This window comes from Macrobrachium rosenbergii, chromosome 27 (genome assembly GCF_040412425.1).
Source record: "Macrobrachium rosenbergii isolate ZJJX-2024 chromosome 27, ASM4041242v1, whole genome shotgun sequence".
In the NCBI taxonomy this organism is placed as follows: domain Eukaryota; kingdom Metazoa; phylum Arthropoda; class Malacostraca; order Decapoda; family Palaemonidae; genus Macrobrachium; species Macrobrachium rosenbergii.
Window position 1 is genome coordinate 4389728 of NC_089767.1, and position 12720 is coordinate 4402447.

Consider the following 12720-nt stretch of genomic DNA (forward strand, 5'->3'; position numbering starts at 1 on the left):
GGGGGATGAGGGTTGGGTTTCAGCAGACAGTCATATAGGCCTACAATGATTTTATGACTAAATCGCCCTACGTTATTCAGTTGGACCTTCAAAAATTTTGGGATATGCTACAACCCTCAATTACACTGTCCAGAAACAAAAACCAAAAGTGGATTATGACGTAACTTCGCAAGGAACAGCATAAGTTCACATTATTACATTAAAAAGGCGTTCCCGCAATTGCCTCGGGCTTCTGTGCAACATAACCTTAAAATAAATATGAGAAAAGTTTTGTGTCTAAGTCATATTTCTCCTGCACTGAGCAGCGATAGCTGGCGAATAAAATCAGCACAACTGAATGACAAAATTACTTAAAATGTGTTAAGATGAAAACCCTGAACTGAACATTTCCGAAGGAGATATAAATTTAAGGAAACGAAGAAAGGTGTTATAATATTCCTCAGAGAGATAAAACATAGGCGAGGAAGTATCTATGATCTTTGGCTGCCCCTTAGAACAATGTTTACATCAAGTAATCTGTTCCAACCTCTATCTGCACACTCTCTCTCGCTCTTACCTCTCTCACTCTTTCCTTTGGACCGCCACCTCCTCCTCCTCCTCCTCCTCCCCGACGTGGAGGGGAGGGAGGGAGGGGGAGAGAGAGAGAGAGAGAGAGAGAGAGAGAGAGAGAGAGAGAGAGCTTCCATCAGTCACAAGCGTCTATCTCTTGTCCATTCGAGTCCGAATAGCCCAACGCGAGGGACGCGCCACGTCCGCGGATCCGCGCCATCGTTGAAAACGCTCGTGTGTGATTCTTAGTGTTGGTGATGGTGGTGTGTGAAACTCCTCTTTACCTTCATCAAAAGTCAAGTTTTACCTGGTACTTGTTACCTAGTGTAACGAGGTGATCGCAGTATCAAACGATACAAATCATCGTCAGAGACGCACGAAAAAGGGGACTGAAAAGGACTGAAAAGGGTTGGAAAGTATTGGAAACCTTCCCGCCAAAAACAAATGGAGCTCGCTTGACACGCCGCAGGCAGGGAAGTCCCCCTCGCAACCCCAAACCCCCTTTGTCCGTCCTTCAACGAGGTTGTGTTGTGCAGAAAATAGGCTTCATGAAAACAGACGAGACAGTGATTCGTACCGTGATTAGGCTGGTCAAGATGAGGTGAGGGGCAGGAAAGGAGGGAGGGAGTGAGGGAGTCGTGATTTCTGTCTGTGAGGTCTACAGTGTACGAGCTTTGATCTAAACTCGCTTATCGTGAGCTGCTCTCCGTTACCGTAGCAGCCTCTATAACGACTTTTAATTAGCATCACAAACAGGATACAAGCTGCATCCCAACACTACCCTCCCCTCGAAACAAACCGTTGAAACAAACATTGGGAAAACATCGAAACAATGCTTATAAAAGCTTCTGATTCATCATCGATGTCAAAAAAAAACTTTCTGAAAACATCAAAGATGAAACAATATCAAAAAGTGAATTACAAAAGCTACCACATCCTTGCAAACCTGACTAGATTAGAAAGCATTCTTTGGCGTATTATGTATCGTATCCATTTATCTTGGATTTATTTTCTCATAAATTACCACTTGCAGAAGTTTCATTCACAATTTCTATTCATTACACACAAACAAAAAATGTGCCGAAGTTTCTTCAACGCAATCGAGTTTTCTGTACAGCCGCTACAGCGCATAGCCAGGGCCACCAAAACTAGATCTATATTTCGGTGGTCTCGGTATAATGCTGTATGAGCCACGGCCAATCAAACTTTAAGCACGGCCTAGTGGTGGCTTGTCCTGTATCGTTGCCAGACCACGATTATGGAATAATTTTAACCTTAAATCAAACAAAAACTACTGAGGCTAGAGGGCTGCAATTCGGTATGTTTGATGACTGGAGGGTGGATGACCAACATACCAATTTGCAGCCCTCTAGCCTCAGCAGTTTTTAAAATCTGAGGGCGGACAACCTCAATATTTTCTTTTACAGAAAACTAAAAACTTGAACAAATAAAAAGATCTTCAGGAATTTCGTTTCATCAAGGAACCATGTAAATTGCCCCTGACCATTTAGTACAAATGAGAGATAAATATTCATGGAAGGTGTAATACATCTCTCCCACCTTCCCTAGAGCCTCTTTAACAATTCTGGCCGAGGCTCAATTATAATTGCAGAACGTTTACGCGAAACGACTTGCGCTGTTATATACACTGCTAGGAATTTCAAGGATATGGTTTTCAAGTTTAGCATAACCCTGTGCACGTTAGTCCACGCCGGGAAAGACACGGTGTTCAGTGAATATTAAAAATTCTTGCTTTATATCACTGTTCGCAAGCATATTTGATCTACATATTATTGTAGAAACACACGCACACTTTTGTGTGTATATACTGTATATATATTTATTTTTTATATATATTTTATATATATAAGTATAACTGAATCACGAAAATATAGAACGTGATGAATACATAAATAAAGACAAAAATCCACGAAGGAAAGGGAAACACTGGAGTGCTGCGGGGCCTTTCGACTGCCGTCCTTTGCTTAGCAGACGACACTCGAAAGGCCTCGCAGAACTCCAGTGCTTCTCCTTCCTTCGTGGTTTTGTCTTTATATATATATATATATATATATATATATATATATATATATATATATATATATATATTTGTCATATATATATATATAAATGCACAAAAAATGCAAAAATGCCATACGTGCCGTTTTCCCCGGCGGTTCTCAAAGGCAAAATCCTTAGGGAGCGTGAGAGGGCCAGTTTTTTGGACGCCAAATTATACAGTTCCGCTTTTGGGCCAAACAGTGGAAGAATACTTTTGTAGGTGTATATATATATACACATATGTATGTATGTATATATATATGTATATGTATTTATGTATATATATGTATGTATACACATATACAGTATACAATAATATATATAATATAAAACAGATCAGCGCCTGCCCTATGAGCCTACAGAGGCGCAGGAGGACTTTAACTTTAAACATATACATATATACATATATATATATATATATATATATATATATATATATATATAGATAGAGAGAGAGAGAGAGAGAGAGAGAGAGAGAGAGAGATATATATTTGCATATATACACACACGTACTATTCCTTGATGTATTAACATCACACTGAAGGCCTTTAAGAGAATTTTCTGTCGGCTTACCTCGCATCCACGCGGAAAATACCGAGATAACCTCCTGAATTACTCGTGAGTAATTACAGGTATGAATACGGAATGTAGGTCGCGTCCTCGTTCACGATCCAGTACATAATTAAAAAAAATGCTAGGATTCCATCTACTTGACACATCTTCGAGGAATGTCATTCCTTGAGATACGTGCGAGGGGCGTTCCCCTAAAATGCTTGGGGAAAGGTACACTATCATTAAGGCGACGAAAGCGTCCTTGAAACCGTGTGAAGGGTTGCTTCAGAAATGCAGAAGAAAGTTCATGATAATGTATGAATGTCAAACCAATTAGAACGATAAACAAGTACAAAACGCGACGAAGTTTCTTCGGGGCAATCGAGTTTTCTGTGCAGCGTATAATGCCGTATGAAACTCTCACCCGCGGCCCACGAAACTTTCAGCCACGGCCTTTTGGGGGCATGTGTTGTTGGCACCTACAGATGTGCCACACGCACGATTATTGCTAACTTTAACCTTAAATAAAATAAAAACTACTGACGCTATAGGGCTGCGATTTGGTATGTTTGTTGATTGGAGGGTGGATGATCAACATACCAATTTGCAGCCCTCTAGCCTCAGTAGTTTTTAAGCTTTGGGGGCGGACAGACAATTAGCCATCTCAGTAGTTTTCTTTTGATGAAAACTAAAACGTCTTTAAAATACTTGGAGAAACGCACACTACAATTACAATGATGAAAGTGCCCTTGAAACCATGTAAAGAGTTGCTTCACGAATATAAGAAGAAAGTCCATTACAATGTACGAAGATGAAACTACTTTCAGAATATATTAGGGACAAATAAGATAAATATTCAACCTTCAAAAGTTTCGTAAAAGCGAACAGTACTGTTCTCTGGACTGTAAACACTGTACATTATTCATATCTCATTACTTTATCCACAAAAAAATTTAATAGCAAAATTCACGTAATTGAAATGTCATATAATATATAAAAAGTAATTGAAATGTCCTATAATACTATACATAAAAATAACTGAAATGTCATATAGTACATAAAAAGTAACTGAAATGTTATATAATGCATAAACTATAGAATCCGTACTAAGCATAAAAGACGTGGGAAATTAAAATTTAGCGAAACATTACTTTATCACTCAAACGTATTTCCCTTAAGACTTCCTGGCGAACAGAAGCCTCAACACAAATTTTGAGTATCTTCTAAACTTCTCGATTTCTTCACCTTCTATCCGTTACGCTTCCCAATGCAACGCCTAAGCTCCACGCAATTCTAACGCCCGTGGCAGGATTCGAACCCGCACCTGATATGTCAGACTGAGATGAATCACTCACCCGTGACAGGATTCGAACCCGCGCCTGAGATGTCAGAATGAGGTTAAGATGAATCACTTGACCACAAAGAAATATGGAAGTCTTATTCCCGAGCTTGTATAAATAGATCTAATTTAGGTACATTTACTCGAGCCGGAATAGACTCAATATGCAGTAACTGTGCCTCGTTGTCAAATTTCTCAGTTCCAGAGGTCCTTTATTCCCCACACCGTTGGGCTGTGGAACAGCCTCCTTTCAGAGGATGGCACATTCACAAACACGTACGTACGCATCCTAAGCAACCACACGCAGACATAATATGTACGTATGTACGGGGACTAAAACCACATGCAGAAATGTCTTCATGCATGAGAAGCAAGCACGGGCAGAATCACACGCATGCGTGAAATGAGGCAAGCGCTGAAAGAAGAAGAAGTGTTTCACATGACCTCCAGCCAAGTTCAACTGAATGTAGAATCGAGGCCAAATCCCAAGCACTGGGACCTACGAGGTCATTCAGGGCTGAAACTGAAACAGAGTAGAAAGTAAGATGGAAGACAGAGAATATGAAAGGAGGCACAGTAAAAGGAACGAACGGGGTTGCAGCTAGGGGCCTACGGAAGGAACGCTGCGAAGAACCTTAAGTAGTGCCTACAGTGCACCTCATGCGCTAACCCCCTGCGGGGCCTCCGGTCACGTGTGACCTCTTAGCAAACAGAAGAAAAGAAAAATAACATTGTTAGACGCCTTTGTTTCCAGCGCGGCGCTTGAGACGACGCATCTCATTCAAATATTAGTACATCAAACAGAGCATTGCTCAGTGTTCCATTTATATTACAAACCGATCTGTCATGCGCATTATTCTGTTAACTATATTATCATCGGTGTTTGCTCATATCCCCTGAATCAATTATTTCAACTTGTTTCTGATGGCGACAACAAAAAGCCGAGAGTCGACTGCGCACGTATTCCCTCAAGCCCTTGCCGAAAGAGAGAGAGAGAGAGAGAGAGAGAGAGAGAGAGAGAGAGAGAGAGAGAGAGAGAGAATTTCCCCCTTAACAATCATTACATTTTGCTGGAATAATGTATTTAATCTGTACAGAGAGAGAGAGAGAGAGAGAGAGAGAGAGAGAGAGAGAGAGAGAGAGAGAGAGAGAGAGAGAATTTCCCCTTTAACAATCATTACATTTTGCTGGAATAATGTATTTAATCTGTACAAAGAGAGAGAGAGAGAGAGAGAGAGAGAGAGAGAGAGAGAGAGAGAGAGAGAGAGAGAGAGAGAGAGAATTCCCCTTAACAATCATTACATTTTGCTGGAATAATGTATTTAATCTGTACAGAGAGAGAGAGAGAGAGAGAGAGAGAGAGAGAGAGAGAATTTCCCCCCAAAACAATCATTACACTTCGCTGGACTGCTGTATTTATTCTGTACAGAGAGAGAGAGAGAGAGAGAGAGAGAGAGAGAGAATTTCCCCCCCAAACAATCATTACATTTCACTGGGCTACTGTCTTTTCTCTGTACAAAGAGAGAGAGAGAGAGAGAGAGAGAGAGAGAGAGAGAGAGAGAGAGAGAGAGAGAGAGAATTTCCATCCAAACACTCTCTACACTCCGCTGGACTACTGTCGTTTCTCAGTAGAAAAAAATGCCAACCTTGAAAAGCCTCAAGTCAGCCACAATCTAAGAGTCCTTATTACGGGTCACATCAATCAAAATCAAGTCTTATTTCAAAGTGGTCAACTTTCCCCTTAGAATTTTTTTTTGCATTGCGAGAGAATATTTGCATGCGGCGGTCTCACATTTTTTTTCTTTCGCATTGCAAGCCATTGCATGCACTGGCCACTTTCGCGGGATCTGGTAAAAATAAAAAAAAAAAAAAAACCGTTGCATGGGTATTTCGTCACGAGTCACTAAGTGCTTGCAATGTTCATTTCTCAGTTCCAGTCATTCCGGGTGCGTGATTCGCTAGCGAGGGTCTCCATTCGACGTGGTTACCTTCACACGCATGTGATGGCGGATCTGGCTAGTATGGGGTTAGTCTGAATTCATAATCTTCCCAACACACACACACACATATATATTACATTATATTATATATTATATATATATATATATATATATATATATATATATATATATATATATATATATATATATATATATATATACAAAAGTATAAGTAATATATATATAAAAATACATTTATGTATGTATGTTTGTGTGTTGGGAAAGTCTCCTAATTTAATTTTCCGTACATGAAAAATAGCCGCAAAAGGCCTTAACAAGGTCAGGCATAAAATAGAAGTACAAGCTTTGAAGACATCTTATACATACATACATACATACATACATACTGTATGTGTGTGTAATATATGTGTATATATATATATATATATATATATATATATATATATATATATATATATATATATATATATATATATATCACACAATCCTTTATATTATCACATACACATAAAAGCAAGAGCGGTCATTAACTTGCTGAACAAACTTCCTCGACAAAAAAAATATTTTTGACTAAAATACAAAGGAAACGAACAATCAATCAATCAATATATACAGTTTAAATAAAAAATATATACACCTTCTTATTCTCTATTATATAAAAAATAAAAAGATCCCGCGATTCTACAACACCAGACAAGATAACTATAAAAAGATCTTTCTCTCGCTGTCTGCTGTCATCATCAGCTGTTCCAAACGCGATACTTCAGTGAAGATTAATCCCGAACTCAATGGCGTAGGTCCCAGCTCTACTAGAGGACATTCTCGGAAACTGGTAATCTACCGGCATAGGTAATTTTAATTTAATATTCTAGACGCGTACGAGGACACACGGAAAACCCTGACGTAACAGTGAAATGCTGATTTTTATAATATCCATAAAAAACTGTTGGGCATTCCGAGACGACTTATCAAAATATACTATCAAAAAATATGGCAGCCTTGATGAAATTACCAGATGGTAATAATTTGACAAATCAGTGTTGTGTGTGAAGGATGCGCTCAAAACTCTAAGGTCATTGCCCACTGATTTTCACACCTACACTTCACCCTTGAAGTAAAATAAAATCACTGAAGGTATGATTCCTCATTTTAGTTTTCTGTAAAAGAAAACTATTGTGCCGGCTTTGTCTGTCGGTCCGCAATTTTTTCTGTCCGCACTTTTTCTGTCCGCCCTCAGATCTTCAAAACTACTGAGGCTAGAGGGCTGCAAATTGGTATGTTGATCATCCACCCCGCAGTCATCGGACACACTAAATTGCAGCCCTCTAGCCTCAGTAATTTTCATTTTATTTAAATTTAAAATTAGCCATAATCGTGCGTCTGGCAAGGATATAGCCCAGGCCACCACCGGGACGTGGTTAAAGTTTCACGGGCCGGTCTCATACAGCATTATACCGAAACCACCGAAAGATAGATCTATTTTCGGTGGCCTTGATTATACGATGTAGAAAAAACTCGACAGCGCCGAAGAAACTTCGGCTCATTTTTTTATTTTTTATAAATAAACCACAAATAAAATAAAATAGAAAACTACCCAGTCTTTGGTAGACCATAAAAGAATCTACGACCAAAGAGACACCGCAAACTGAGGGCTGCAATCAGCCTCATGCTAATACTCAGTGACTTTCGAAAAAAACAAAAAAAAAAAAAAAAAAAAAAAGCTGCTATGTGATTTACAAACTGAAACTGGAATGAATAAGTCTTGTAACTTACTGACATTCCAAAAGAAATCTGCACTTTCTCACGTCAACAAAGTGTCACGAATAAAGCCTCAAAACCCTATTATATATATATATATATATATATATATATATATATATATATATATATATATATATATATATATAAAATATATATATATAAATGGAAAAATCCACGAAGGAAAGTGCTGCACTGGAGTGCTGCGAGGCCTTTCGACTGTCTGTCGTCCTTTACTTAGCAGCACTCCAGTGCTTCCTTTCCTTCGTGGATTTTACCTTTATTTTTATATTCACCACGTTCCATATTTTCGTGATTCAGTTATACATTATAACACACACACACACACACACACACACACACACATATATATATATATATATATACATACATATAACACACATATATATATATATATATATATATATATATATATATATATATATATATATATATATATATATATATATATATATATAAATATATATATATATATATATATATATATATATATATATATATATATACATATACATCTAAATATACATCATATATAAAGTAATATACACACACACACAAAGACCTCTGTACACAGAGCACTTACATAATGATAAAGCAAAACATTACGAGCAATAAACCCAGCACACCATTAATCCCCCACTTGAAGACGCTGACGCAGAAGTACAAAAGGCTCCTAAGAGTAAGTTTAGGCGAACATCGCTTCCAGCATTCAAAAGCCCCGAAGACCTTTGAGAGAACATTTCTCAAGGATCTCGCTTAGATCTTCGAAGCAGACTGACAGAGTAAACGCGAGAATTCGCAGCACTTGGCCACGAAATGCGTGGTAAAAGCGAGCCTCTCCAGAAGAGGGGGAGTGGAATGTAAGATTTAGGCCAAAGGACGAGCGCTGCGACCTACGAGGTCATCCAACAATGAAATGGAAATTGAGAGTAAAGGTTTGGAAGGTGTAACAGGAGGAAAACCTCATAGTTGCACTACGAAATAATTGTTAGGAGAGGGTGGAAAGTAACATGGAGGAAAGAGAATATGAACGGAGGTACAGTAAAAGGAATGAAAGGGGTTGCAGCTAGCGGCCGAAGGCACGCTGCAAAGAACCTTAAGTAATGCCTGCAGTGCACCGTGTGAGGTGCACTGATGGCACTGCCCCCTACGAAACTTCAGATGACGTTTTCCATGATATAATGACAAGATTACACAAATAAAAAATGCTCCGAAGTTTCTTCGGCGCAATCGAGTTTTCTGTACAGCTTGTAATGAAGACCACCGAAAACAGATCTATCTTTCGGTGGTCTCGGTATAATGCTGTACGAGCCGCGGCCCATGAATCTTTAACCACGGCCCGATGGTGGCCTGTCCTATACCGCTGGAAGATGCACGATTATGGGTAACTTTAACCTTAAATAAAATAAAAACTACTGAGGCTAGAGGGCTATATTTTGGTATGTTTGATGATTGGAGGGTGGATGATCAACATACCAATTTGCAGCCCTCTAGCCTCAGTGGTTTTTAAGATCTGAGGGCGGACGGACAGACAAAACCGGCACAATAGTTTTCTTTTACAGAAAACTAAAATGAAAAAAACAAAGCATAAAAATAATTTTGAAATATATTACTTCGCAAGCACTTACTTGCCCAAATTACGTTTGCAAGCACATCAAACGGCAAAAAATAACAGGAAGTATGAACCGTGCTTCTGAACAAGCATGAACCTTCAAAAGATCCTGAGGTCCTTTATTCCTCACATGGCGTGCGATAGGAACTTCTTCAGAAGTTCAAGCGAGGATGCGATCCATTACTACCCTAATACTGTTCTCCTTGCAGTTTAATACATTTTTATCTATTTGTTAATTTATATTTTCTTTTTAATAAGTGAGATCTCTACTTTCTGTGTTTCTCATTGCCTGCTGTTCCTTCGTTCGAATGAACACCTTAATATTCTTTGGAAGCTTGAATTTCAAGTCAGTGGCCCCTGTGGTGGGCTTGTTCCATGTGAATAGGGTTCATCTTCTGAGTAGTAGTAGTAGTAGTAGTAGTAGTAGTAGTAGTAGTAGTAATAATAATAATAATAATAATAATAATAATAATAATAATAATCTTCTTTGGAAGCTTGAATCTCAAGTCAGTGGCCCCTTGGTAAGCTTGTTCCATGTGAATAGGGTTCATCTTCTTAGTAGTAGTAGTAGTAGTAGTAGTAGTAGTAGTAGTAGTAGTAGTAATAATAATAATAATAATAATAATAATAATAATAATAATAATAATCTTCTTTGGAAGCTTGAATCTCAAGTCAGTGGCCCCTTGGTAGCTTGTTCCATGTGAATAGGGTTCATCTTCTTAGTAGTAGTAGTAGTAGTAGTAGTAGTAGTAGTAGTAGTAGTAGTAGTAATAATAATAATAATAATAATAATAATAATAATAATAATAATAATAATCTTCTTTGGAAGCTTGAATCTCAAGTCAGTAGTGGTAAGCTTGTTCCATGTGAATAGGGTTCATCTTCTTAGTAGTAGTAGTAGTAGTAGTAGTAGTAGTAGTAGTAGTAGTAGTAGTAGTAGTAGTAGTAGTAGTAGTAGTAGTAGTAATAATAATAATAATAATAATAATAATAATAATAATAATAGTGAAGCAAGACGACCCTGCAACGAGGCTTTAATATCGAGAATTAAAAGCCACAGCAGTCTTAAAAATATTTATGTACAGAGTTATCGTTTCTGACTCTGTACATAAATATTTTTAACACTATCGTGGCTTTTAATTCTCAATAATAATAATAATAATAATAATAATAATAATAATAATAATAATAATAATAATAATAATAATTTTCTTTGGAAGCTTGAATTTCAGGTCAATGGCCCCCGTGGACTTGTTCCATATGAATAGAGTTCATCTTCTGAGTAATAATAATAATAATAATAATAATAATAATAATAATAATAATAATAATAATGAGATATAATTTGTATCACTGCTGATCATTCGTGATGCAAGTTTGAGTGTTTAGTTTTTCATAACATTATGGAAATCATGGCTAATTATCGCCTCCATGGAAATAAAAGGTAATAATTGTAAAATTGAAGGACGCTACATTACTCGAGAAATGATGGGGTACTCGCATTCAAATTCTGGTATTTATTATTATTATTATTATTATTATTATTTATTATTATTATTATTATTATGTTGTAGTCACCTTTTCTAATGTTTTCACCACCTTCAAATGTTATGATGTTCCCTTCTTATTATTGAGAAGATGAACCCTATTCATACGGAACGAGCCCACCACAGGGGCCAATGACGTGAAATTCAAGATCAGTTATTGCAAAAAATTAATTAAACTAATAAATAGATAAAAATGTAAGTAAAATATTAAAAAATTATTATTATATTATTATTATTATTATTCAGAAGATGAACCCTATTCACATGGAACAAGCCCACCAAAGGGGTCACCGACTTGAAATTCGAGCTTCCAAAGAATATTAAGGTGAACAGAAGGTGATGAGAAATACAGAAAGAGGGAATCGTTATCAGAAAAACAGATAAATTAACAAACTGATAAATCAATAAACAAATAAATAAGACAATCACCCCAAAAAGGGAAGACTAATCAAACAAAACGTCTGGTGCCATTTTACCGTGAAATTTGAGATCGACCTCAAGGATGCGCCAAGCCAATAATTACCCCGTCGCGCACATTCGAAGTCGCTCCGGCGAATTCCTGACTCCGCCCTGACAAGGCAGAACAAAGTGAGTTCTCCGGTTAAATTTAATGTCGAAAAATAAATAAATCGCTGCGTTTGGTGACAACAGACCTTCCCGCCATATTCGCTCTTAATATCCTACTACAAGCTGTTCATACAAGCGAGGGTTAGTCTCACCCAACAACAGCGATAACATTAACAATTTTATCTATGTTAACCAGACGAAATTTTTATCAATATTTAATGCCTTGTTACCCGTGCCAACACCAATCCCCGAAGAGTTTATTTATTTTTTTATTTATTTATATTACGAATATTTAGATTACCCAGGTTCTTAAGCGAGGCACTGGGGCACTTTTCGGCCTTACAGCGCTCAAGGCATTACAAGAGGGAGTTAGAGCGGTTGGACAGCAAGGTAAAGACCTCCAGAAGATGAAGGCTATGGTGTGCAAAGGTCTATATGCACTACGAAGTAATAAGTTAGAGAGGTTGGACAGCGGGACTTAGAAAGTTAGCGAGAATGGAGTTAAAGAAAAAGTCTATAAATGATATTTTATTATTTAAAAAGTTTTACCAGACCACTGAGCTGTTTTCAGATCTCACAAGGCCGGCCCGAAGGAATCGTTTTGACTTATATTTCTTTTTTTTTTAATTTTGTCCATTAAATTGCAATTTTTTTTCAAAAAGTCTGAAACTGGATTAATTGCAGATGTTGAAGATTCTGACAAAATATCACCGATCTACTTGACACACCGAATGCTTAACGAGAGCACGAACC

General features: G+C 37.5%; 1 protein-coding gene across 6 annotated transcripts in view; it reads left to right on the plus strand.

The window, feature by feature from the left end:
- The first annotated feature begins 669 nt into the window (after positions 1–669).
- LOC136853361 (maltose permease-like) overlaps positions 670–12720 on the plus strand; it is a 46314-nt gene continuing 34263 nt past the window's right edge. The window contains exon 1 of one of the 6 annotated variants that reach the window (XM_067128754.1): positions 670–783. The gene's annotated coding sequence lies outside the window, so the exon portion shown is untranslated. Of the gene's footprint in view, positions 1151–12720 lie in introns of all 6 variants that reach the window. The other 5 variants (XM_067128755.1, XM_067128757.1, XM_067128756.1 and 2 more) reach the window with 5 other exon arrangements.